At 45.7% G+C, this 26,971-nt stretch overlaps 1 protein-coding gene across 3 annotated transcripts in view; it reads left to right on the top strand.

The window, feature by feature from the left end:
* Nucleotides 1–26,971, top strand: part of LIMS1 (LIM zinc finger domain containing 1) — a 152,122-nt gene that overhangs the window by 50,220 nt on the left and 74,931 nt on the right. Inside the window, exon 1 of one of the 3 annotated variants that reach the window (XM_062210054.1) lies at nucleotides 25,312–25,407. The exons of the other annotated variants lie outside the window; for them this stretch is intronic. The gene's annotated coding sequence lies outside the window, so the exon portion shown is untranslated. Of the gene's footprint in view, nucleotides 1–25,311; nucleotides 25,408–26,971 lie in introns of those variants that run through there. 3 annotated transcript variants of the gene reach the window in all.

The raw sequence follows: 26,971 nt of genomic DNA on the forward strand, positions 1-26,971 counted from the left end.
AACCATCCCTGCTTCTTGTCCACAGGCAAGCGTCTCACTTCCAGAGCCTAGAAACACTGTTAGCCTGCTAAGAATGGCTCTGTGACAGACACATTGAGATAAGGACCTCCCTTGTATTCTCCAGGAGTCACAGTAGAGGAAGAGGAAGACTGCATTCATTGCTTCATAAGTTCTTCCTCAGCCTCCACCAAAGATCTTTTTTTTTCTTCAGTGGAAACTTAGCACTTTGGAGTCCCAGGAGGTGACTCAGCTGGGTGTGTGAGACCTCAGCCCCACTGCTCAGCCCTGCTGCTGTGCTGCACCATTTTTCGGGGACATCCAGGACAGAAGGAGCAGTTCCCACTGTTCAGCCAGCCCGAGCCTGCATCCCCATCTCCACGCTGGCCTGTTCCACACACTGGACCGCAGAAGAGACAGGGGCTGTTAATTCAAACAGTGGATATTTTCATGGTCCTGAAGGGTAGAGGCCCCATTTTATGAAAGTCCACCTTCTCCCTTGCTCATTAGTTATTGGTCATTTTTCCAGTCTTTGGATCTGCGTGTCACAAATGCTTTCTTGACATCACAGAGTATATAAAACAGTTCAACAGGGTGTGAGTTCTGACATGTAAGGATGTTGTCTTACTGCTTTAGAACTGTGGGGCTATCGTGTAATACACCAAGTCACATGACTTGACTGCATGCAGGAAAAAAAAAGCCTCAGCTTGGTTTCATTGGCTCAAATATAGTTCAAGACAACAGACACAAAGTTGTGATGAGGAAGTAGTGTTCAGTATAGGAAACAGGAGCTTGGAGAGATAGTTTACTGGTGTGTGGAACTGGCTTCCTATGCTCTGATAAGTGGGTTAAAATAAGAGTGGAAGCACAGGAGAGTCTTGGCTCTTGGGTGGGGAGAGAGGGAATGTGAAGACACCTCAGGCCGAGCACTGGGAGTATCAGCTTGCCTTTGCAGAGTAAGCCTGTGTACGCTGAGACTGAGAGGAGCGGAAGTTGGAGAGAAGAGGGCCTGGTACCCTAAACCAGTGTCACAGGGTATTGTATCTCTGGATTCAATTGTTTGCCTCATGACTTATCCTTCTCAGTTACTTGAAAGCCAGTCTACAAGTTATTTGTCTAAACTCCTGTACACAGTAACAGAAGGGGTCTGCAGTAAACTGTAACCTTTAGCCGTGCTGCCCAGGGGGTCTTACATCTTGTTAGGTACATATTTAATTATTGAACACAAGGATGTGTGAAAGCAACTTTATGTTCTACTGGTTTCACAGTAAGGTAGGTGTGGAAGGGAAGCTATCTCTTGTATTTGCGAAGAAAAAATTACCAGCTGTAGTAACGTGTAGTATCATATACTTTTTTGGTCCTACAGAGCCTTATACTGTAAAAGACCTTATAGCTTCTTTTGACTTTTTTATACATTCAATTTTTTAAACACAAGTTCTGCGTGAGGTCTTTGGTGAAAAAGATGTACTGTTTAACACTATGCTTAGTGACCTTTTGTCCTTGCCACGGTTAGGGAAAAAACAGCTATAACTAGTTAGGGAGTTATTCTTGTTCATTAACCTGTAAAACTCAATTTAAAAAACAATCCAGCAGGTTGTTCCTAAAGGAATCTTGTGCACCAGTGCAGATCTGTAAAACACTTATTAAGAGGCGATTGTTCGCCCCAGTGTAATCTTGTGCTTTATTCTATGACATGCTTTGCACAGTGAATTTCCTGAGATTTTACAAAATTTTAACAGATGAGGAGTACCGTGTGATGTATGCATAGTGTAATCAGAGTAAATATATCTATGTCTCGAAGCATTTAACTTATGGTGAAAACACTCAAAATCCTATCTTCTAGGTTTTTTTTAAATACAGAATACACACTATATTAACATTAGCTGAGAGATTTAAATGTATTTACAAAAATACTTTGTAGTTATTCTTAAGGAAAATAACATTAGAAGAATATGCTTGAGATGTAGATTGGGATGTATGAAGGAGTCTCCTATGTTTGTGTTATATGATGGATGAGTTATGTGGATATGTTTACATATATACACATAGTTTTCAGGTATAAGAAAGAAAAAGTTAATGTAAAAAGTCCCTGTAATCCAGTCTTTGAGTTAATAAGAGGGTACTTTAGTTTGCAAACAGCAAGGCACAGCTGATAGAATGAAAAGTGAATAAAATATCCCAGATGAATATACTCATTAGGTGATATTAAAAAACGTGCACACATCCCAAACATCTTGACATAAATGTTGTCAAGTTTTGGGGATAATAAAAGGGAGGCATAGCCTAGAGTTCTCAGGATGACATCAGTGCATTAGTGATTTTTGAGTTGGGCTTTGAAGAATTTGAAAAGTAGGATGAGGGTATTGCAGGTGGAGCTGCCTGGTGACGGTTGAAGCAGGTTTACAGTCAGCGTTACTTCTCTGTCCTCAGTGCCCCTCCGCGCCCAGGATGAAATCTGAGGGGCCTGCTGGACCTGTGCCCGGCCCTGTACCTTTTGGATACTGTGATAACCTCTCTTTCCCATGAGACTGTAAGATCCATTAGGGAGAGGCTTTCATCTCCTTGTTCGCCAGTCTTCCCAGTGCCTAGAGGAGTCAGTACTCAATAGGTACATGTTGAATACATGAAAGAAATTCAACAGCCATCTAGCAGTCTGGAATGAGCCGAAAATGACAGGGAGGGAGGCTGCACATAAAGTATTGGTCTTGAATGCAATGTAAAGTCTGGGGGCTTTGGGAAGTAGCTATGATTTCCCAGTAAGTTGATACAATATTGCAGAGTAAGGGATGAATTCTAGTGGAGAGAGTTATACAAGAGGAAAGGGGGTATCCATGGTTCCTTTATTCAATTGGCGTTTGAGTGTTTGCTGCATGCCAAGCACTGAGCTAGCTTCTGGGAATACAAAGATGACCAGAAATGGTTCCATTTGGCGGGGTCAGATGTATGTACAAACCTCTTGCTGGCAGGTGAGATGGGGTGGCTGGGCATTGCCAGAGCAGCGGCAGGGAATCTTAAGTCTCATTGATAGTTTCTTGATATCAGCAGCTCCAAGAGTTCCCAGAGAAAAGATAAAATATTTAAGGAACCTTTAAAAACATTTTAAGTTTTAATTCTTTTTAATGCCAAGTTCTTATGATTTTGAATTAGATCTTGCCCAAAAGTTCTTAGCAATGCATTGACTGATGCATTGACAAAAGATGTTTATAGAAGCAGTGCTATCTGTAATTGTCAGAACAATTGTAGAAAGAAATACTGTTGTCCTATAGAGTTTTCGATTGAGTTAAGTGAGGTGATATGTGGGGGAATATTTTATGCGCCAAACATTGCTACAAATGTGTGGTAGTATTGTTGGGGAAAATGGATTTCTGTAACTTCACAGATAGTGGTTTGGAATAGGGCTTATAGAGGAGGAGAAAAATGCCCACATCATGCACTGGGGTGCCAGGATTCAATTCCTGGCTTCTACTCTAACTCCAGTTTGCTGCTAACGCAGACCCTGGAAGGCAGCAGTCAAGGCTCAAGTACTTGGGTCCTGACCGTGGGAGGCCCCGATTGAGTTACTACTTGGCTCCTGGCTTTGGCCCCAGCCCAATCCCAGCCACTTTGGTGTTTGGGAAGTGAACTGGGATAGTTCTCCCTCCCCCACCCCCTGCCTCTCAAATATATAAGTTAAAAAAAATTTTAAACCATGAGAAAGTTAAATACCTTTTACCAGTTTGAGGCGACTGTGTGTGTGTGTGTGTGCGCGCACGCATATGAATGACATTCAGCCTAGAAAGGCATTTAGACACCAAGTTCTTGGCTCAGTTGTTCATGGTCTTTCTTGTCATTGATTTGAAAAATTTCAGACCTGTAAAGAGAATATACTTTTCTTACTTGTTTCTTTATTCATTGAGCTTATTTGTACACAAAACACTATGGTATAGTTGAAAGATCATGGGTTTTAGAGCTAGTGGTCTTCGGTTCAGGTCTTCTGCATTTGTGCAAGTTTGAACAATTTACTGTCTGAGTCACAGATTCCTCATCCATAAATGGCAGTTGTATCTATGAGTAATGAGGATTAACTGAGATAACATACAGAAAGGATATTGCTTGATATTTGTTCGGATCTAGCTCGTCAACAAATGCCCCCTTTTTACTTTGGTAAAATATACCTAACATGAAATTTTCCATTTCAGTTATTTTAAAGTGCACAATTTGGTAGCATTAATCACATTCACAGTGTTGTACAGTTATCACCACTATTTCCAAATCTTCTCACCATCTCATACTGAAGCTCTGTAACCTTGATTAAGCATTAAGTGCCCATTCCTTCCTCCCAACCTCTAGTAACCTCTACTTTCTGTGGATTTGCCTATCTAGGTTTTTTTAGATAAGTGGAGTTGTTCAACATTTGATCTTTGTGTCTGCCTTTTATCTGTTAGCCTGTGTTTGAACTTTATCCATGATGTGGCCCGTGTATCAGAGCTTCATTCCTTATCATGGCCACATACTCTTCTTCCTTTGTACAAATACATCACATTTTGTTTACCCTTGATCTGTAGAGGGACACTTGAGTTGTGTCCACTGTTTGGCAGTTACAGATAATTCTGCTCTGAACATGGGTGTACAAGTCCATGTTTTCAGTCTTTGGGGCATATACCCAGAATTAGAATTGCTGGGTCATACTTATTTAATGCTACTCTATGCCATTTGTGGGTATCTTCTTTGAGATCCAGAACTACTGGAGCTCAGAGTTGAAGGCAACCAAGTCCTGTGGAACACCTGACAATCTCATGGTTTTGTCTACCTCCATCCAGCTGTGACCTCCTCGAGCCTCCAACACCTGGCTACAACTACGGAAAACACCCTTCTTTCCTTTGCCTTTTCTTTCTTAAATCTCCTCCCCTTTTCTTTTTCTCCCTAGCTCTGTCTCATTCATCCTCTGCTTCTGTTACCAGTCACCACCGTCTACAGAGGGATGCCAAGGAGGAAATCTTGCAGGATTGGAGCTGCTGTGCTTTGTGGGAAGAAATGAGAAATAGGACACAGTGGATCAGACCCAGAAGCTGCATTGCACAGTAAACACATTTAAGCCAGATCTCGAGAATGATTTGTATGGTGCCCAAACCTGGCAAATACGAGGGCTCTTCAGGAAATTCATGGTGGGGTGGGTGTTGTGGTGCAGCCAGTTAAACTGCCACTTAGGATGCCCGCGTCCCTCTATCAGACTGCCCAGGTTTGAGTCCTGCCTCTGCTTTCTGTCAAGCTTCCTGCTAATGTACACCCTGGGGACAGTAGATGATGGCTCAAGTACTTGGGCCCCTGCCACCCATGTGGGAGAGCTAACCTCTGGCTGTCGCAGGCATTTGGGGAATGAACTAGCCAATAAAAATGTTCTCTCTATCTCTGCCTTTCAAATCAATGAAAAACAATTGTTAAAAGTTCATGGACATTTTCCATTATGAAATTATTATTACATTATGAAAAGGCTGTAGATTTTAAATTATTTGCACCAAAATAGACTTATCTTTTTAATTCTATTTTTCGTGAACTTTTTGAAGTGCCCTCATATTTGGGAGTTGGATACAGAATGAGAAAATAACATCAGTCAAGGGGAAGTTCAGTCGTCGGAGCTGCCAGCGAGGAAGAGATCACAGAAGTGAATTTTCCACAGGCAAAGCAGCCAGAAAGGAGCCCTAGACTGCAGAGTCAGCTGTGCTTTCTTCGCACCTTAGGAGGTGTTTCCATCCCTATGATCCTGCCTGGCCTAGTCAGTAATTACAGGTCAGCATTCACTTGTGTTTTGTTTGTTTCTGAGCCCTAACCTGATGAGGCCCTAGTGGGAAATAGAGGATGTGTCCATGCGTCTCGAAAGAATGACACGTACACATATGAAGTAGCCAGAGTACAACAAAGCCACATTTAAACACAGCACCTGCTGTGATCTATTGGAGACAGTCCTAAAGAGAAAATGAGCAGCAGCCAGAGTTTTGAAATGAATTTTAGTAACTTATTGGTGTGTGGACCAACAGTGAGGAAGTGGGAATCAGTAATGCGTTTGTGGGAGGAGGAAATGTTCTGTCTAGAACGTTCCCCCGCACACACTGCCTGTGGGGGTGAACCCTGTGGAGGAGGAGATTGGAATGCAGACACCCCCGTGACTCACCCCAGGATGACTGTGTCAGCTGCTGAACATACTCGGAGGGAAGTGCCACTTACGGAGAACGCAACTTGGTGGCTAAATGCTAAAATGCCTTTCTTGTGTGTTCAGCCTTTTCCGGCACAGGAGGGGTTTTATTTTGCCCACACTGTAATTGGAGACTCTGATGTGCAGGGGAAGAAACTCTACCTTTTAACGCTGTTGATTGTGTCCATGGGTGCAGAGAGGTTTTTATTCTTGATATAATCTGTTTTTTCTTTTGTTGTATGTCCTTTGGTATCAACATTTGTAAAAAAAAATTTATTAAAAATTTGAGACCGGCGCCGTGGCTCAATAGGCTAATCCTCCGCCTTGCGGCGCCGGCACACCGGGTTCTAGTCCTGGTCGGGGCACCGGATTCTGTCCCGGTTGCCCCTCTTCCAGGCCAGCTCTCTGCTGTGGCCAGGGAGTGCAGTGGAGGATGGCCCAAGTGCTTGGGCCCTGCACCCCATGGGAGACCAGGAGAAGTACCTGGCTCCTGCCATCGGATCAGCGCGGTGTACCACGGCCATTGGAGGGTGAACCAACGGCAAAGGAAGACCTTTCTCTCTGTCTCTCTCTCTCTCTGTCTCTATCCACTCTGCCTGTCAAAAAAAAAAAAAAAAAAAAAAAAATTGAAAGGCAGAGAGAAAGAGATCTTCCATCTGCTGACATGGAGCCAGGAGTGTGGTTCAGGGAGTTGTTCTGGTTTAGAAATAAAGACTCCAGGGTGCTTCTCCCCTGAGTTTGAATATGATCTGCCCGAGTTTTCGTACATCTTCCTCAGTGTGTTCTGGGCTACGTGTCTTTATTCATAGAGGGCTTCTTCTGACATCTGGAGTGGTGCTACCTGTTGAAATGTAATCTGAGCTCCAGGTAGGATTTTTTTTTTTTTTTTTTTTTTTTTTTGACAGGCAGAGTAGATAGTGAGAGAGAGAGACAGAGAGAAAGGTCTTCCTTTTTGCCGTTGGTTCACCCTCCAATGGCCGCCGCGGCTGGCGCGCTGCAACCGGCGCACCGCTCTGATCCGATGGCAGGAGCCAGGTGCTTCTCCTGGTCTCCCATGGGGTGCAGGGCCCAAGGACTTGGGCCATCCTCCACTGCACTCCCTGGCCACAGCAGAGAGCTGGCCTGGAAGAGGGTCCATGTAGGATTTAAGATTTTCTTGTATCTGTGTTCAAAATGCAAAAAGAAACAGAATTAATTTTAATAATGTATTTTATTTACACCAGTATGTCAAACTATCATATCTGAGCTACATGCATACCATGTCATCGTATTAACAAATTACTGAGATAATCCAGCATTTATTTTACACTTACAGCATATCTCAACTTGGAATTGCCACATTTCAAGTTAATACGAGTGGCTAGCAGCCGAACTGGACAGGATAGCTCTAAGAAAAGGCAGAGACTCAGCCTAAAAAACGTCGAAGGTAGAGGCCTTGCTTTGGAGCCACGGGAGACACTCCTGGTGGCACAGGAGCACAGGCTGCCCTGAGGGAGGAGGCTCTGTGGCAGAAAGGCACCCTGCACAAGAGGCGGGAATGCTCCTGAGAGGAAAGGAGAGGGAGCCATCCTGTGGGGCAGTGGGTTAGCTCCCACTTGGAATGCCCACATCCCGTATCAGAGTACTGGTTTGAGTCCTAGCTTCTCCACTGCTGATCCACATTTCTCTACTGCATCTTGGGAGTCAGAAGGTGATGATTCAAGTGCTGGAGTTTCTGCCACCCATGTTGAGCTCCTGGCTTCAGCCTGGCCCAGCCCTGGCCGTTGTGGGTATCTGAGGAGTGCCAATAGATGGAAGAGCTTTTTCTCTCTAAATGTCTGTCTCTGTCTCTATTGTACTGCCTTTCAAATAAAAATAGATAGATAGATAAATAAATAAATAAAAGCAGAGGATGTGGCCGTTATCTGTGAGTGCGTTACCCGCTGCAGGGCTATTTCTGGAGAGCAGTGACATCCTGCTGGCCTTTATCAGCAGCCCAGTAATGACCACAGGAACACTGTGTGCTGACTGCAGATGCTGAGCCATGTCTGGGCAGGAGCGGGGTGAGGAATGGCATGTCTTGGCAAGTCTCACCTTTAAGAATGGAAGCCACAGTTTTTAACGTATGTGTGGATGTTGTTGCCAAAGAGTATTTCCTCCTAATGCCTTTTCCAAATGGAAAACGGTGATGTCTGCCTGAGGAAAGAACCGTGAACAAAGTACCTTATATGGGAATTTCCAGACCTCAGCTCTACCCAGAGCAAGATAAACGATAGCTTCAGCCTTCTATTCCAGCTAAACAAGGTCATCCTGAACTTACAGAGCCTTAGTCATTTTTCCGTGCTTTTAAACAGTTTTATTTAGAAGACAGACAGATACCCATCTGGGGGTTTCCTCCCCCAGATCCTGGAAATAGTTGGGTGTGGGTCAGGCAGAAGTTGGGTGGTTGGAATTTAATCTGCATTTACTTTAAATACCTTTTTAAAAATTGTGGTTTGGGTTCTCTTATTTATTTGTTTGAAAAAGAGAGCACTCCCATCTGCTGGCTCATTCCTCAAATGCCCACAATGGCCCTGGGTCAGGGACTGAAGCCCTTACCCAGGAGTATGCAATTCAGGTCTCCTGTGTTGGTGTCAGGGATCCAGTCACTTCAGCCATCTCTGCTACCTCCCAGGGTCTGCGTCAGCAGGAAGCTAGAATAAAGGGTTGGGTATCAGGGCCGGCACTGCTGCCTGCTGTGCCCACATCCCGTATGGGTGCCAGTTCAAGTCCTGGCTGCTCCACTTTTGATTCAGCTCCCTACTAATGCACCTGGGAAAGCAGTGGATGATGGCCCAGGTGCTTGGGGTCCTGCACTCACATGGAAGACCCAGAGGAAGCTTCTGGCTCCTGGCTTTTAGGGAATGAACCAGCAGATGGAAGATCTCTGTTTCTTCCTCTCTTTCTGTAACTCTGCCTTTCAAATAAAATAGAATAAATCTTTAAAAGCAGAAAAGAGTCAAGTATCAAATTAAGGCACTCAGGCATCTTAACCAGCAAGCCAAAAGCCTGCTGCATTCCCTGGATCAGATTCTCTAAATCTCTGAATCGCTGAATCAGGAGTGGAGCAGCTGGGACTCGAACTGGCACCTATAGGGATGCTGACATTGCAGGCAGTTACTTAGCCCGCTATGCCAGAGCGCCAGCCCCCATATTTTTCATTTTTTTAATCAGCTGCCCACTATTTTCCATAGAAACTATGTCAGTCTACATTCCCACCAACAGTATAAAAGGGTTCTAATTTTTCCAAGTCCTTGGCAACACTGGTAATTTGGTCTTGTTGATAGTGAGGATCCAATTGAGTATGAGGTTATATCATTGTGGTTTTGTGTTTTCCAAGTGATTAATAATGTTGGGCATCTTTTAATGTGCACATTGGCCATTTATATATCTTCAGAAAAATGTCTGTGTACATCTTTTGCCCATTATTTAATCCGGTTGGTTTTCTATTGGTGAGCTGTAGGAGTTCCTCATTTATCCTGGGTATTAGAGCCTTACTAGATAGGTGACTTGCTGATATTTTCTCCCATTCTGTAGTTTGCATTTTAACTCTGTTGATTGTGTCCAGAGGTTTTTATTCTTGGTATAATCTGTTTTTTTCTTTTGTTGTCTGCCCTTTTGGTATCAAAAATTTAAAAACATTTATTTATTTGAAAGGCAGAGCTAGAGAGAGAGAGAGAGAGAGAGAGAGAGAATGAATCTTCCATCTGCTGTTTGGAACAGCCAAGTCTTGGCCAGGAGGAAGCCAAGAGCCAGGAATTCTATCCTGGTCTCCCACGTGAATGGTAGAGGCCCAAATTCTTGGGCCATCTTCTGCTGCCCTCCCAGGTGCAGTAGCAGGAAGCTGGATCAGAAGTAGAGTAGCCAGGACTCAAACCAGCCCTCCGAAATGGGATTCTGGGGGCAGCTTAATTCATTGTGCTACAACACCAGCCATTGATATCATATTTTTTTAAAAGATTTATTTATTTATTTGAAATTTAGAGTTAAGGGGCGGGGGAGAGGTCTTCCATCTGTAGGTTCACTCCCCAGTGGCTGCAACAGCTGGAGCTGGGCTGATCCAAAGCCAGAAGCCAGGAGCTTATTCCAGGTCTCCCACATGAATGCAGGGGCCCAAGGACTTGGGTCATCTTCTACTGCTTTCCCAGGCCATAGCAGAGAGCTGGACCGGAAGTGGAACAGCTAGAACTTGAACCAGTGCCCACGTTGAATGCTGGCACAGCAGGTGGAGGCTTTACCCTAATGGGATTCTGGTGCCACAGACAGAGGCTTAGCCCACTTTACCACAGTACTGGCCCCACTGATAACATAGTTAAGAAAAACTATTACTGAACCATTGTCATGAAGCTTTTCACCTATGTTTTCTTTTGAGAGTGTATTTTTTTAAGTCTCAGTTTTTTATTTTGAGAGGCAGAGAAAGAGAGCGAGGAAGCAAGCTCCCATCTATGGGCTCACTCCCCCAAATGCTTGCAACAGCTGGGGAAGGGTTAGGCTGAAGCCAGAAGTGAACTCAGTTCCCATCTCCCACATGGGTGGCAGGAATCCAACTGCTGAGCCATCACCTGCTGCCTTATAATCTTAATTCTTTCGTGATCAACACCTGCATTTAATGTTTGCAGAAAGATTGTAGGAACATATGTTGTCTTCGATTTGGCAGGGAGGAAGTGGAAGGCTCTGTAGAGGACGACCTGGAGGTAACACAGTATCTGGAATGGCAGGAAAGCCCAGCAGTGCCTCAGGAGCCTGTTCCAGCTCTGGGGAAGGGGGTGGCAAAGTCAGCAGGGCTGGCAGGTGGTTGCTCCCTCCAGTGGCAAACACTTTCACAGACAGTTTGCTGTGACCTGCTGGTCTGAGGTGTCCCTTCTGACTCTGCCTTCTGACTCTTCCCTTCTGGCTTCTTTCTTCATCTGTTTGTTTATTTATTTATTTATTTTTTGACAGGCAGAGTGGACAGTGAGAGAGACAGAGAGAAAGGTCTTCCTTTTCTGTTGGTTTACCCTTCAGTGGCCGCTGCGGCCGGCGCACTGTGCTGATCCGAAGCCAGGAGCCAGGTGCTTCTCCTGGTCTCCCATGTGGGTGCAGGGCCCAAGCACTTGGGCCATCCTCCACTGCACTCCTGGGCCACAGCAGAGAGCTGGCCTGGAAGAGGAGCAACTGGGACAGAATCTGGGGTGCCAGCGCCGCAGGCGGAGGATTAGCCTACTGAGCCGCGGCGCCGGCCATCTTCATCTGTTTATCATGTTGGGCAGAAGCATAGAAAGATCTGTTTATTGTATTCTCTAACCAAAATGTTTTATGTGGTTCTTTTAATATAAAAAACAGGTGAAGTGGGTGAATATCCTACAGTTCTCCCCTAACACACACACACACGCACACGCACATACACACACACACAGCTGGCACTGTAGGGTAGAAGGGTAAGCCTGCAGTGCTGGCATCCCATATGGGTACTGGTTTGAGTCTCCACTACTTCACTTCTGATCCAGCTCTCTGCTATGGCCTGGGAAGGCAGTGGAAGATGGCCCAAGTCCTTATGCCCTCACACCCACATGGGAGAGGTGGAGGATGCTCCTGGCTCCTGGCTTTGGCCTGGCCCAGCCCTGGGTATTGCAGCCATTTGGGGAGTGAACCAGCAGATGGAAGATCTTGCTCTTAATCTCACTCTGTATTTATGACTTTCAAATAAACAAAATCTAAAACCACACCCACTAACACAAAAAACACTTTTGTTGGGCATTTGGCACAGTGGTTAAAAGGCCTCTTGGGACACCTGCATCCCATATCAGCGTGCTTGGGTTTAAGCCCTGGCCCTAGCTCCTGACTCCAGCTTAGTCTGGAAGGCAGCAGGTAATGGCCCAAGTGGTTGGGTCCCTGTCACCCATGAGGGAAATTTGGATGGATGTCTGGGCTTCTGACTTCGACTTGACCTAGTCTCAACTGTTGTGGGCATTTAGGGAGTAAAAGAGAGAAGGAAGATCTCTTTTTCTCTCTGCCTTTCAAATAAATAAAAATAAAATTTAAAACACCTCTTAAGTTGCATTCTGTTTCTTTGGTCTTGGTTGGTTTTAAAAACATGTAATTTGGTTTTATTACTTATATAATGTAGAGCATCTTCCTGTGCATAAAAGAAGACACTCTGTGATAGATTTAAAACAGAAAATAATTTATTATTTGATAGTCTTCAATATTTATCTCAAAGTATAACTTTTAAAGTAATTGTTTATTTCAGCAAGTTTTCCTTTTAAGAGTGAGGGTTTTGGCCGGCGCCGCAGCTCAATAGGCTAATCCTCCACCTTGCGGCGCCGGCACACTGGGTTCTAGTCCCGGTCGGGGCACCGATCCTGTCCCGGTTGCCCCTCTTCCAGGCCAGCTCTCTGCTGTGGCCCGGGAGTGCAGTGGAGGATGGCCCAAGTGCTTGGGCCCTGCACCCGCATGGGAGACCAGGAGAAGCACCTGGCTCCTGCTTTCGGATCAGCGTGGTGCGCCAGCCGCAGCGCGCCAGCCGTGGTGGCCATTGGAGGGTGAACCAACGGCAAAAGGAAGACCTTTCTCTCTGCTTCTCTCTCTCACTGTCCACTCTGCCTGTCAAAAATAAAAAAATAAAAAATAAAACAAAAAAAAAGAATGAGGGTTTTCAATGCAGCCTGCTACTCCTCTGTTATAAATAAGTATTGTTAAGCCCTGTGCATCCTTAAAGGGATAATGACAATGCAGTGTTAGGCGCCCCCTCTTGCCAGGATGTCAGAGTTAACAAACCTCAGTGGCTGGAATACAACCCCTTTAATTAGCCCTTTCTGCTTTGGGATTTTAGGTAAAATTAATTATGCTGAGCTTCAGTTTGTAAGACCAGAAAGTAATCCTTGAATCTCGGGTCTCGATCAGCTTGCAGGACTGTTCCAGAGCGCAGGGTCATAGTTTCACTTTTCTGGAGAGACCAAAGGTCATGTCTGCTGACCTTTCCCCTTTGTCAGGTCCTGGCCTTGTGGCTTTGTCACCACCACCACACATCCCTTGGTGTGAGAAGTTACTGAACCCGTTAGAAAGATGTATACAGTTTTTTCAGTTGCGCAGTGAAGAAAGTGAGAATTTTGTTTCGTGAGATTAGGTAGTTGTACTTAAGAGTAAAATTACATGGGGAAAAATAGGAGCAACCTTTAAAATGTTAACTTGGGGCCTACACTGTGGTACAGCAGGTTAAACCGCTGCCTGCAGTGCCAGCATCCCATGTGGGCTCCAGTTCTAATACCAGCTGCTTCGCTTCTAATCCAGCTTCCTGCTAATGTGCCTCGGAAAGCAGAAGATGGCCCAAGTCTTTGGACTCCTGTATCCACGTAGGAGACCCAGGTGAAGCTCCTGGCTTCAGTCTGACCCAGCCTTGGCCATTGTGACCACTGGGGAGTGAACCAGCAGATGGAAGATCTCTCTCTCTCTCTCTCTCTCTGCGTCTTTCTCTCTCTCTCTGCGTCTTTCTCACCCCCCCCCCCCCAAGCCCCATAACTCCACCCTTCAAATAAATATGTTTTTGAAAATGGTAACTTGTCTGGCGCCACGTCTCACTAGGCCAATCCTCCGCCTGTGGTGCCGGCACTCTGGGTTCTAGTCCCGGTTGGGGCGCCGGATTCTGTCCTGGTTGCTCCTCTTCCAGGCCAGCTCTCTGCTGTGGCCCGGGGAAGGCAGTGGAGGATGGCCCAAGTGCTTGGGCCCTGCACCCGTGTGGGAGACCAGGAGGAAGCACCTGGCTCCTGGCTTCGGATCAGCACAGCGTGCCGGCCATAGCGGCCATTTGGGGGTTGAACCAATGGAAGGAAGACCTTTCTCTGTCTCTCTCTCTCGCTCTCTCTCTCACTGTCCACTCTGCCTGTAAAAAAAAAAAAAGAAAGAAAATGTTAACTTAATATGAGAGCTTTTACAGCACAGATGCGTGGGTTTCAGTTAGGTCTCAGATCCTGTCTTCCTTGAAGGGGGGACACAGAGAAAGGACATGTAAAGGAAATAGGAGCTGGGGGTATCTGAGAAGGCTCATTAGTTCCCCACTGGCAAGGTTGTCCTGTCTGGATTTTTGTTATGGCTTACTTTGAGACTCGAAGACTTTTATTGAAAAAGGCACAAAAGCACATACATAGAAAGTGTTTCCTATAACTTCAGGAATTCATGCCTCCAGCTCCCTTCCAAAACATAAAAATGATGTTGCAGTTTGCCATCTGTTAGGAAGCCTTTTTTTGAATAGTGAATTTTTGACAATTGCATAAGCAGTACATTCACTAACTGTCACTAGAGGGTGATGTTTTCTAGCACAGACTGTTGTGGGCCAGGTTGGGCCAAAGTTAGTATCTCAGGCTCTTGCCTTTTACTTAGAGCACAGGCTCAAACATGCATGCAGTATGGCAAGGTTTATTTACAAAGTGAGAATACGCAGACATGTGAGGGCTTCATTTAGGGAGAGTGGGCCAGGAAAGGTAAAAGGGGAATTTCATATCCTGCTCTGCTTGTCCTGAGTCTTGAGGTGGAGAGAAAGAGAGAATGCCACGCCCCTTCACTGGGCTTTTATTAGCTTTGAAAAGGGGTGTAGTTATAGGACCCAGGTAAGGGAAGGTGCATCTTGGGGAGAGGTCATCTGATTGATGATAGGATTACATGGTGGAGGGGGAGGTGTGGCCTCCAGCTAATGAACTTAATCTGTCTCCCTGACTTTATCCACCTCATTGCCCCCTCAGAGATCCCCTTAATCTCAGGGGATGCTGAAGGACATAGACTCATCATATCTTCTGTATCTGCTTCCTGCTGCTCATGAACACAGACCCTGCCTGTCCTGGTTCTGGAAATCTCTTCCTGTCTCACCTAATACGAATCTGTTTCATGAGCTGGAGAATTTTCAGTGACTGCCAGTGACTGTGTTCCCTGCGTGGTCGTCATTACTCAGAAGTTGTTGAATTCTGAAACACACAAGTTTATCAATCAGTGTGAGCAAAACGGGAAGAAAACAAATTACAAGTGGGATGCCCTTAAGAATGGGAAGAAAATATTCTGTTGATTCCCAGATAGTGGGTGGTGATAGGCTGTCCTTGTGCAGGCTATAAAACCATTTAGCCCGAGCATAGAGATTGTTACTGTCTTTCAGTAAATATATACTGTTAGAGTAGAGGTGGCAGAGTCCACTAATCACCGCACATGTTTCTTCTTGATCTGTCATGCCTATTGATTGTCCATAACTACCTTAGCGTGTTCACAGATGTAAGTACTTGCTGTAAAAGCTGGCCTGAACGTGTAAGCCAGATTGCCTACAGGAACGGTCAGGTTTTTAAAATCAGCTTCATGTGGCACATCAGGATCTTCTAGTATTGCAATAGAAGAGCCCACTATGGAGTTTTTCTGCCAATAACAGCTCCCAGAAAGAACCAGCAGAGGTAGGTCCAACATGTCTGCCTTAAAGTGCAGCAGTCTTGATGCGACAAAAGCAAAAGCTTTACTTATCTTTTTCTTTTTGAAGAGGTATTTGAGTTCTTCAGTTGGCTCATAGGAATAGGCAGACTTATCTTTCAAGTGCACCTGCAAAGACTTAGGAGGTGGGAGTTTAATCCTTGACAAATGTACCCAGCCCTGTAATTTCATTGAGGTAGGCATGCTCAGTAGCACCTGGGAGAGACCCTTCCATGTAGGCTGCAACTGGCCTGAAGGAATCCTTCCTTCTGAGGTTTTTTTTTTTTTTTTTTTTTTTTTTAAGATTTTTATTTATTTATTTGACAGGTAGAGTTACAGACAGAGAGACAGAAAGGTCTTTCTTCTGTTGGTTCACTCCCCAAATGGCCACAACGGCCGGAGCTGCGCTAATCTGAATCCAGGAGCCTGGTGCTTCTTCCCAGTCTCCCATGCGAGTGCAGGGGCCCAAGCACTTGGGCCATCTTTTACTACTATCCCAGGCCACAGCAGATAGCTGGACTGGAAGAGGAGCAACTGGGACTCAAACCGGCGCCCATATGGGATGCTGGTGCTGCAGGGATTAACCTCGTGCGCCATGGCGCTGGCCCCCCTTCTGAGTTTTCAATAAGATTGGATCTCCTGGGGAAATGGGCTGCTCATGAATTTTAGGATCTAGCACTGGGAGAGCTTTGTTACCTTACTCTTATCAGAGTCTTTTGTACCTGGCCTAAATTGATAATATACTTTATCTGATCTTGAATCTCTGAACCAAAGCAGATGTCAAAGGTGAGGAAGGGCCTTCTGTATAACATCTCATGCGGACTAAGCTTTCAGGCAGTCTTGGGCGCTATTCTCATCCTGAGGAGGGCAATAGGCAGTAATTTAAGCCATGTTTTTGGGGTCTCTTGGCAAAGCTTAGCTAGAATTTTCTTTAGACTATGATTGACGTTTTGAACTTTACCCAGTGACTGAGGTCTCCAAGAGTGTGGAGATGGTAAGAAACTCCTAGAGCAGCGGCTGCCTGTTGAGTTATTTTAGGTACAAATGCAGGTCCACTGTCACTCTAGAGTGACTGTGGGAGGCCAGAGTGTGGCACAACATCCTTCCTCAAGGCTTTGGACACTTCCTGTGCCTTTCCTGCCTTTTCTTTTTTTTTTGACAGGCAGAGTGGACAGTGAGAGAGAGAGAGACAGAGAAAGGTCTTCCTTTTGCCGTTGGTTCACCCTCCAATGGCCGCCGCGGCCAGCGCACTGCGGCCGGCGCACCACACTGATCCGAAGGCAGGAGCCAGGTGCTTCTCCTGGTCTCCCGTGCGGTGCAGGGCCCAAGGACTTGGGCCATCCTCCATCTGCCCTCCCGGGCCACAGCAGAGAGCTGGCCTGGAAGAGGGGCAACCGTGACAGAATCCGACACCCCAACCGGGACTAGAACCCGGTGTGCCGGCGCCACAAGGTGGAGGATTAGCCTGTTAAGCCACGGCGCCGGCCCTTTCCTGCCTTTTCTTCTATCAATCCGGTGAAAGTTGCTATAAAAACTAGAAGATATTTGTAATTATTCATTGGAGGTGTGTTAGTGAAGTCAGCCTGCCAGTCTTCACCTGGTTATGTCCCTCTCCTCTGCACAGGAGACAGCAAGGGAGGCAGCTCTGCATAACCACCAGTTATGTTGTGAACAAAGTGGGAAGAACGAGTTACTTCCCTTATGGCAACACTTAGTCCCTTCCCACCAAACACTTGAGAGTGTTCGCATTAAAGCTCCTCTTCCCCGATGAGTAGAATCATGTATTTCCCTAATGGTTTTTCATTGAGAAGCCACTGGGCTTATGATCTAAGTCCACCATGCACTAGCATCCTTAGTATAACCCCATTGCTGGGCCCATTCAGTCTCAGACTCAGTGTAGTGAGGCTCTTCAGTCATTACTGCAGGCCGAGGTGTTACAGCCATTTCCAGAGCTTCCTGTGCAGCAGCTCTTTCCGCTGCTTTATCTGCAAACTCATTTCCCTTGCTCACATGGTTCTTCCTTCTGACGTCCCTTACAGTGAATGACAGCCACTTCTGAAGGCCCCAGTACTGCCTGAAGTAGAGCTGACATCTCCTTTCTGTATTTAAGAGGAGATTCTTTGCAGTCAATAGGCCTCTTTCTCTCCAAATGCCCACATGTGCATCTAACACAAGGAAAGCGTATTTGGAATCTGTGTATATATTAACTCGCTGTCCTTTTCCCAGCTGCAAAGCTCTAGTTAATGCAGTAAGTTCAGCCTTTTGAAGCTTGAGCTTCTATTACTTGGGTAGTGGGTGAAGCCGCCGCCTGCAGTTCTGGCATCCCATGGGGGTGCCGGTTCAAGTCCCAGCTGCTATACTAACAATCAAGCTTTCTGCTATGGCCTGGGAAAGCAGTAGAAGATGGCCCAAGTCCTTGGGCCCCTGCACCAGCATGGGAGACCTAGAAGAAGCTCCTGGCTCCTGGCTTCGGATGGGCTCAGTTTGGGCCTTCGCGACTATCTGGGGAGTGAGCTAGTGGATGGTGCACCTCTCTCTGCCTCTGCCTCTCTGTAACTCTGCCTTTCAAATAAATAAATAAAATTTTTTAAAGAGTTGTCTTAGGTGAGTCTAACAGTAGAGCCTGATATTTTGTGAGCTGTCCTCCTGTCCTTTAATTTCTAAGACCCTTTGCCCCTGGTGTGGAGTTTGAACTAAAAATGGCTGGCCTAAAGTCAGGTTGGTGGCTTCCTCCACCAAGAGTGCTGTAGCAGCAACAGCCCTTAGGCACGCAGGCCACCCTGTAGCCACTGAATCTAGCTGCTTAGAAAAAATAGGACACTGGTTGTGGAAGTGGACCCAACTTCCGAGTCATTACTCCTAGAGCAACCCCCTGTTTCTCTGCTATAAACAAGGTGAGTGGCTTACTCAAGTTAGGCATTCCTAATACTGGAGCTTGTTAAAAGCTCTTTAGTTCTTTGGAACACTTTTTGTAGCTCCCCTGTCCAGCAAAGTGGGTCTGTGTCAAGGCCTTTTTAAAGCTTCATACAAAGGCTTGGCTATTAATCTGAATCCTGGGATCCACATTCTACAGAACGCATTCTGAATGACTGCTAATGTGTGCACCCCTCTGTGTGTCTCTGTGGGGAGGGGGCCAAGAAGGGAGAGGAGACTCTTTCCACTTGCACAACTGGAAGAATTCCTTGTGCACATTTCCTTTTTTTCTTGTCCAGCAAGTAATGCTGTTTTTAAAAGCCTCTGCTCCCACATGTTTTATAGTGTAATGCAGACATCTTTATTGTCATCTGCCTCTTCAATTGTTAGTACCAACTACAGCCTGCATTGTGGCATAGCAGGTTAAGCCACCACCCTGCGGGGTTGGAATCCCAGATGAGTGCCAGTTCATGTCCCCGCTGCTCCAGTTCCAAACCAGTCCCTGCTAATGGCCTGGGAAAAGCAGCAGAGGATGGCCTAAGTGTTTGGACCACTGCTAACCATGTGGGAGACCCAGGTGAAGGTCCTGGCTCCTGGCTTCAGCCTGGCTCAGCCCTCGGAATTGCTGCCGTCTGGGGAGTGAACCAGCAGATGGAAGATCTCGCTCTCACTCTTTGTTAACTCTTTCAAATAAATCATTTAAAAAAAAAAAAGTTGTTGGTACCTACTATCTTGTGGGCTGTGCATTATGAACTTGACCTCTGATCCTTACAACCTGTGAGCTGTGCAGTAGGTATGAACTTGACCTCTGATCCTTACAACCATGCTCAGCCTATGCTGGTTCACAGATTAGGACCTGTTATTTAAGTAGCTGGCTTAACTCCCAGCTAGTGAACTGACCTTTATCTGTTCACAGTAAACCAAAATAAGTATATCTACGTTTCCAAAATTACTAGTTTATAAAAGGATATTTTTTTAGGTCAGTAGGTTTTAGATGTGATTTGAGAGGCATGGAAAGGCCTTTCTGCTCAAAAGTATCCTCTGCTGCGGTTGAAGTTTCCGTGTTGCCTGTCAGAATACTGATGGGGAGGTGGGGACTCTTCTGGGAAAGAGGGTGGATGTGCTCCCTAAGAGCAGCAGTTCCTGTGTCTGCTCAGATGTTTGGTAGCTACGCCCTCCCTCTTGTGGGCGGGAGGAGCTGGCCAGCCTGTGTGTGCTGGTCACACTGTCCGTTTGTTTGTTCCACCATTTATGCTGATGCAGCACAGTGGAAGCAGAGTCTGTTTTTCCAGTCACCATAAAGCCAGTCCTGGCCTTTCTAAAAGCTGAGTTTGTGTGGCTCTTTTGAGCATTCCTTTAGGAAATGTGGTATCCAGTATTTTGTTTATGGAGTTAGTATCTTGTAAAGAAAAGTCTGGTAGTCTGCAAGACCTAAATATTTACTGTTTGACCCCTTGTAGTAGTTTGGTGATCCCAGCTATAGAGGAATTGTAGCCACTTCTGACAACATTGTTTAACATTGTCAAGTATTAGACTGCTATTGCATTTAGATATTTTAGCCTTTACCTTCAAATTAAAAACAATTCTTATACAAATAACTAGGTAGTAATATACTTTAATTACATCTAAGTGAGTCTTGTCTGGATCTCCACCTGCCTTCCTCGAGAGTGGATTTCTGGGTGGGCCAGAAGTCACAGCTGCTCCACTTCTGATCCGACTCCCTGCTAATGTGTCTGCAAAACAGCTGAGGATGTCCCACGTGCTGGAGCCCTGCCACCCATTTGGAAGACCAGGGTGAACAGACTTCCTTTCTCTGGCCTGGAAGAAGACTAGGGATTTGCCTCAGGTTGCAAATCTCAGCAATTGGTCTTCAAATCTCAATTTGAAGACCTCACTCTGTCTCCCACCCTCACCCATCACTCTGACTTTAAATAAATACATCAACATTAACAAAAAAAGATAATATAGAGTAGATTGCCTTGCACATATCAGTATTAATCTATGTAATAACTATTTCCTTATGTGAGCCTGTGTATCTTGGTTTTTTGGGTTGCAGGGGGTAGATGAAAGTTATGCAAAACATACCTATAAAATCTATGAGAAATGTAAATATATTGTTTTGCAAAAATGGAGATTAAACCATAGGTAATTTCAGTAAGAATTTTATTATGTGGCCAGCATTGTAACACAACAGGTTAAGTCATTGCCTACAATACCTGCATCCATATTGGAGTTCCTGTTCCCAGTTGCTTTGCTTCCTATCCAGCTTCCTGCTGATACGCCTGGAAGAATCTTTCTTTTTCTGTCTCTCCCTCCCTCTTTGTTTTTCTGCTTTTCAAATGTATAAAGTAAATCCAATGAAAGAATTTTATTAATGACTTGATTTGTGTATGGGCAATCAGAAAATCTTCTTAATGTATGAGGGATCTTCATGGTAAAAGTATATCATGAAATAATAATGCATGGACTTCATTTTCTGCATCAGAAATATATTTAATTCCATCTCCATGAAATTTTGGAGTACCCTTGTAAATAGGAAAATTTTAATATCAGTTACTATGTTAAGAAAGGCCATGGTAAAGATGTGTACAATAAAAAAAGAATCATCAATTAAAGGAAAAGTAGCACTTTATGAATGAACAAATAACTTCAGTGAGGGAGGAAAATAACTGTCAAAGGACAGTTGGAGGCTGCCTCCAACGCCCTCTGCTCCCCAAAGCTCAGAGCTCTTGGGAGTCAGAGAGAGAGAGAGCGCGATGTCTTCCACATACTGGTTTACTCTCCAGATGCCCACAGCAGCCTGGGCTGGGCCAGGCTGAAGGCCAGGAACCCAGAATTCCATCCAGGTCTCTCATGTGGGTGGCAGAAACCCAAGTACTTGGGCCATCATCTGCTGCCTTTTGGGTTCACTGACAGGAAGCCGGATCAGAAGGGGAGGTGGGTGAGGGGGTTTGAGTGTTGTGGCATGGCAGATAAAACCACTGCCTGTGATACTGGGAACACATAAGGGTGCCAGTTTGTGTCCTGGTTGCTTCACTTATTATCCAACTGCCTGAAAAGCAGTGGAAGATTAGCCCAAGAGTATGGGCCCCTGCCACCCATATGGAAGACCAAGATGGATCTGGCTTCTAGCTTTGGCCAGGCCAAGCTCTGGCTGTTGCAGGCATCTGGGCGGTGAACCAGTGGATGGAAGGAAAAATCTCTGTCTCTCTCTCTGTATAACTCTGAATTTCAAATAAATATATTAATTAAAAAAAAAAAAAAAAAAAGATGGGACACTGTAATATGGGATGCGGGTGTCCTGAGCCACAGCTTAACCCACAGTGGCATAGTGCCCTCCCCTCCACTGACCTCTTTTAATCTAAGACATAATATGATCAGATTTATAGTTACAAAAACAAAGGAAATAAAAAGCCCGGATTATTGGCGTTTGGCATAGTGGTGAAGAAGCTGCTTGGGATGCCCACATTCCATTTCAGAGTGCCAGTGTTCAGGGCCAGCTCACTTCTGTGATAGCTTGCTGCTACTGCACACCCTGGAGGCAGCAGATGATGACTTGGGTGACTGAGTCCCTGCTGTTCCCATGGGAGTCCTGGATTGAGTTCCCAGCTCCCAGGTTTGGCTGGGCCCAGCCCAGCTGTAGCCATTGAGGGCTATAAAAATTTTTAGGCTTATTTATCTCAAACTTAGACATTCAGGAAAGAGGAATTGATCTCTCTAGTACATTTTACTGTTAGAAGTACTGATTTTTATAAGTAGAATTATTAACATCACGGATGGAGTTTGTTTTTGCTGTATTTTTTCTGCTTGCTTCTGGGTTTTGAGGTCTGTACTGAGGTCTGTGCTGATTAAGTTAATTGCCTGGAAGCCAGCCTTTCCCATTTGTTTGGTGGTCTGATGATTACTCATCTCTATGGTGTATGATGTCGATTTTTTTCTCTTAACAGTTTACAACCAGTAACTCTCATTGCCATCTTGCTTGTGTGGTCTCCGAGCACAGTATTTTATGCTGTCTATTTAGTTAACCATCACTTGGAAATGGGTATGGTATGTTTTTAATATTGCTCGTGAATCAAGAGGTGGCTCTTCGGGCTTCCCTGTGGTTGATTATGTGATACTGCACTGAGAATTGACAGTGCCCCTTTCTTCCATCTTCTGAAAATTGTGTGCATGTAATATCTTCAGGAGCCACATGGTGGCAGTGTCTAATTGCAGTGTTTGCTATGTGTCTTCAACTTTCCTTGTTAAAAAAATTGTGAAGATACAGGAATTAATAGATGGAAAAGTCATATATCTGCCACCCACCTGGAGAAATAAAACATTCAAAGACTCCTGGTATACTTTCCTCTTCCAGTTATTTTCCTTCCTCCTGCTTTGTTGGTAGTTTGGAGTTTGGTAAATATCACCTCTCTGCGTGTCTTTATTCTTTTATTACACATTTACAAATTTGGAAGCACTTTTAAACAAATTTGAGATGCAAAGAGAAAGCTTCCTTCTACTAGTTCATTTTGCCAGTGCCCACAATGGTAAGGGCTGGGCCAGGACTCAGAATGCAATCCAGGTGTCCCTCAAAGGTAGTAGGAACTCAATTATTTGAGCCACCAATGCTGCCTCCCACGGTTCGCACTAGTGAGAAAAGAGAGCTGGGCTGGCGCCATGGCTTAACAGGCTAATCCTCCGCCTTGCGGCGCTGGCACACCGGGTTCTAGTCCCAGTTGGGGCGCCGGATTCTATCCCAGTTGCCCCTCTTCCAGGCCAGCTCTCTGCTATGGCCCGGGAAGGCAGTGGAGGATGGCCCAAGTCCTTGGGCCCTGCACCTGCATGGGAGACCGGGAGAAGCGCCTGGCTCCTGGCTTCGGATCAGCGCGATGCGCAGGCCACAGCGGCCATTGGAGGGTGAACCAATGGCAAAAAGGAAGACTTTTCTCTCTGTCTCTCTCTCTCTCACTATCCACTCTGCCTGTCAAAAAAAAAAAAAAGAGAGAGCTGAGAATTGGATGAAAACATTCCAGTGTGAGATGTAGGTGCCTCAGCCACTAGGCGAAACACCTGCTCCCTATTTATGTTTTTTTTTTTTTCCCATTTTTATATGGAAGACAGACACACACACACACACACACACATAGATACACAGACACAGAAGCAGAGTCAGGGAGGGGAGATATCTTCCATCACCTGGGTCATTCCTAAAATGTCCACAGCAGCCAGATTGAAGCCAAGTTGAAGTTGGGAGCCAGGAACTCAATCCTAGTTTCCCATATGGGTGGTAGGGACCCAACCAGATGAACCATCACCTGACTGACGCCTCCCAGGGTGTGCCCTAGCAGGAATCTGCAATTGAAAGCAAAGCTGAGGGGAGCCCTGTGGCATAACCCCCTGCAAATGCACTTGGAAAAGCAGCAGAGCATGGCCCAAGTCCCTGCCCCTGCACCAACATGGGAGACCCAAAAGAAGAGAGAGAGAGAGAGAGATCTTCCATCCACTGGTTCATTCCCCAATTGGCAGCAACAGCTGAAGCTGTACTGATCCGGAGCCAGGAGCCAGGAGCTTCCTCTGGGTCTCCCACGTGGGTACAGGGGCCCAAAGACTTGGGCCATCCTCCACTGCTTTCCCAGACCATAGCAAAGAGCTGGATCAGAAGTAGAGCAGCCAGAACTCCAACTGAAGCCCATATGGGATGCCGGCGCTTCAGACCAGGGCTTTAACCTGCTATACCACAGTGCCAGCCCCTATAACTTTACCTTTCAAATAAATATATAGATCTTTAAAAGTAAAAATCGGGGTGTGCCGGCCGTAGCGCACCGGCCACAGCAGCCATTGTGGGGTGAACCAATGGAAAAGGAAGACCTTTCTTTCTGTCTCTCTCTCACTGTCTACTCTGCCTGTCAAAGAAAAAAAAAAGTAAAAGAAAAATAAGTTGTGATATATGCTCTCTTCTATTACTGAGAAAAATGACAATTTTCTGGCTAGGATACAGTACTCTGTAATGGTTAAAAACCAAGAGTAAGGCCAGGTTCTGAATTCCCACTCGATTACATAATAAGTATGGGATCCTGAGCAAATGACTTGTATTTTCTATATCTGCCTCATCATCTTCGAAATGGAAATAATCATAGTACTTACTTCATGGGATCATTGTGCTCATCACAGTGCCTGGCACAACATAAGCACTTAGCAGGCCCAGGACTTGACAAAGGTGTTATTTCCTAAATTGTAGTGAGCCTCAGGGAAGAAACAGACATCCCTGAGGCTCACTGCGGTTAAAAATAAAGCATACTGGGCTGGAACTGTGGCTTAGGGGTAAAGCTGCCGCCTGCAGTGCCAGCATTCCAAATGGGCGCTGGTTCGAGTCCTGGCTGCTCTACTTCTGATCCAGCGCTCTGCTATGGCCTGGGAAAGCAATAGAAGTGGCCCAAGTCCTTGGGCCCCTGCACCTGAGTGGCAGACCCAGAAGAAGCTCCTGGCTCCTGGGTCCAGATCGGCGCTGCTCTGGTCATTGGGGCCAACTGCGGAGTGAACCAGCGAATGGAAGACCTCTCTGTCTCTCTCTCTCTCTCTGCCTCTCGTTCTCTCTCTGTGTAACTCTAACTTTCAAATAAATAAATAAATCTTTAAAAATAATTAAAAAAATAAAGCATACAGTGGTAGGCAGTTAGTGTACCCCAGAGATGCCTGCACCTCACATTGGAGTGTCTGGGTTGTTTCCAGCTCCAGTCCTTCATTCCATCTTCCTGCTAGTGCACACCCTGTGAGACAGCCCTGGTGGCTCAAGTAGTTGGTTCTTTGCCACTCATATGATCCAGTTCCCAACTTCAGCCTCAGCCTGGGGTGTTTGGTGGCATTTGGGGATGAATCAGCAAATGGGCGCTCCATCTCCATCTGTCTGCCTCCAAGTAAGTAAATATTTTTTAAATCTTCTCTTGCCTTAAAAGCCGTGCCTTTGCTTTGGTTCTGTGTAACCATCTCATTGAGTTCTGAGCTATTTCGCCTCCATTTTAGGAGTTTTTATCCAGTACAATATAGTTCTGTGGTATGTTTTTATCAAATACTGCATTGGCTTCAAAGTTATTTGCTCTCTTGCAGCTGTGAGCCTTTCTTTTTTCACACAGCGACTGGTTGGTTTTGTGTTTTACCAGCCTCTCTGTGTGTAGAGTGTAGACAAATGGCTCTTATAGTGGCTTAAATTGTCACCAACTCTGTGGTCTACAGAACCGAACTGGAGTGCTCACAGCATGAGTGTGCCTCTGTACCCCAAGCCCTTCCCAGGTCTCCCTGTGCTGACTGCCAGCACCCTGGTCTCAGCAGAGTTGCTGTGATAAACCACACGTGTTTTCATGAGAATCGGGAACCACTGCCTAGTCACATGTGCTCTAAAAAGAAAGTAAGTTGGTGGTTTGGACCCAAGGACTCCAGGAATTCGTTAAATTGAAGGTTGCCAGTTTGACCCCTGTTTTTGCACTGGCTTCTGTTTCCAGACTTGTAGGAGAAAACTGGTTGAAGAGGAAGAGATACATACTTGGGTCTTCAAAAAAGCTTGTGGAAATGCCTATGATGGAAAAACTGCATGGAGTTTAAAAGTTTTGCACCAAAATAAACTTATCTTTTAATTCTATTTTCCTCCAGCTTTTTTTTTTTTTTTTTTTAATTTATTTGAGAGGTAGGGTTATAGACAGAGGGAGAGACAGAGAAGAAAGGTCTTCCTTCTGTTGGTTCACTCCCCAAATGGCCGCAGCTGCGGGAGCTGTGCCGATCCGAAGACAGGAGCCAGGAGCTTATTCCAGGTCTCCCACACAGGTACAGGGGCCCAAGCATTTGGGCCATCTTCTGCTGCTTTCTCAAGCCATAGCGGAGAGCTGGACTGAAAGAAGAGCAGCTGGCACCCATATGGGATGCCGACACCACAGGCGGAGGATTAACCTACTGCACCATGGCGCCAGCCCCCAGATTTTTTTTTTTTTTTTTTTAAGATTTATTTATTTATTTTGAAAGTCAGTTACAGAGAGAGAGAGGGTGAGACAGAGAGAGAGGGCTCTTCCATTCACTGGTTTACTCCTCAGATGGCCACAGCAGCCAGCACTGGGCCAGGCTGAAGCCAGGAGCCAGGAGTTTCTTCTGGGTCTCCCTTGTGGGTGCAGGGACCTGGGGACTTGGGCCATTCTCCGCTGCTTTCTCAGATACGTTAGCATGCAGCTGGATGGAAGTGGAGCAGCCGGGACATGAACTGGCACCCATGTGGGATACTGGTACCACAGCCGGCGGCTTAACCCACTATACCACAATGCTGGCCCCTCCCCCAGCCTTGCAAAGTGCCTTCATATGTATTAGTGGAAAACTGCACATGAGTGCCCACAGGTCTGCTTCCCAAACTCCCAAAGCAACCATTCACGGTCTCTACCTACTAGACTATGGATGTGGTCCTACCTACTAGATGCTGGATGTGGCTCACTTGGGAAGGTG

The sequence above is a fragment of the Lepus europaeus genome, chromosome 13 (genome assembly GCF_033115175.1).
Source record: "Lepus europaeus isolate LE1 chromosome 13, mLepTim1.pri, whole genome shotgun sequence".
In the NCBI taxonomy this organism is placed as follows: Eukaryota; Metazoa; Chordata; class Mammalia; order Lagomorpha; family Leporidae; genus Lepus; species Lepus europaeus.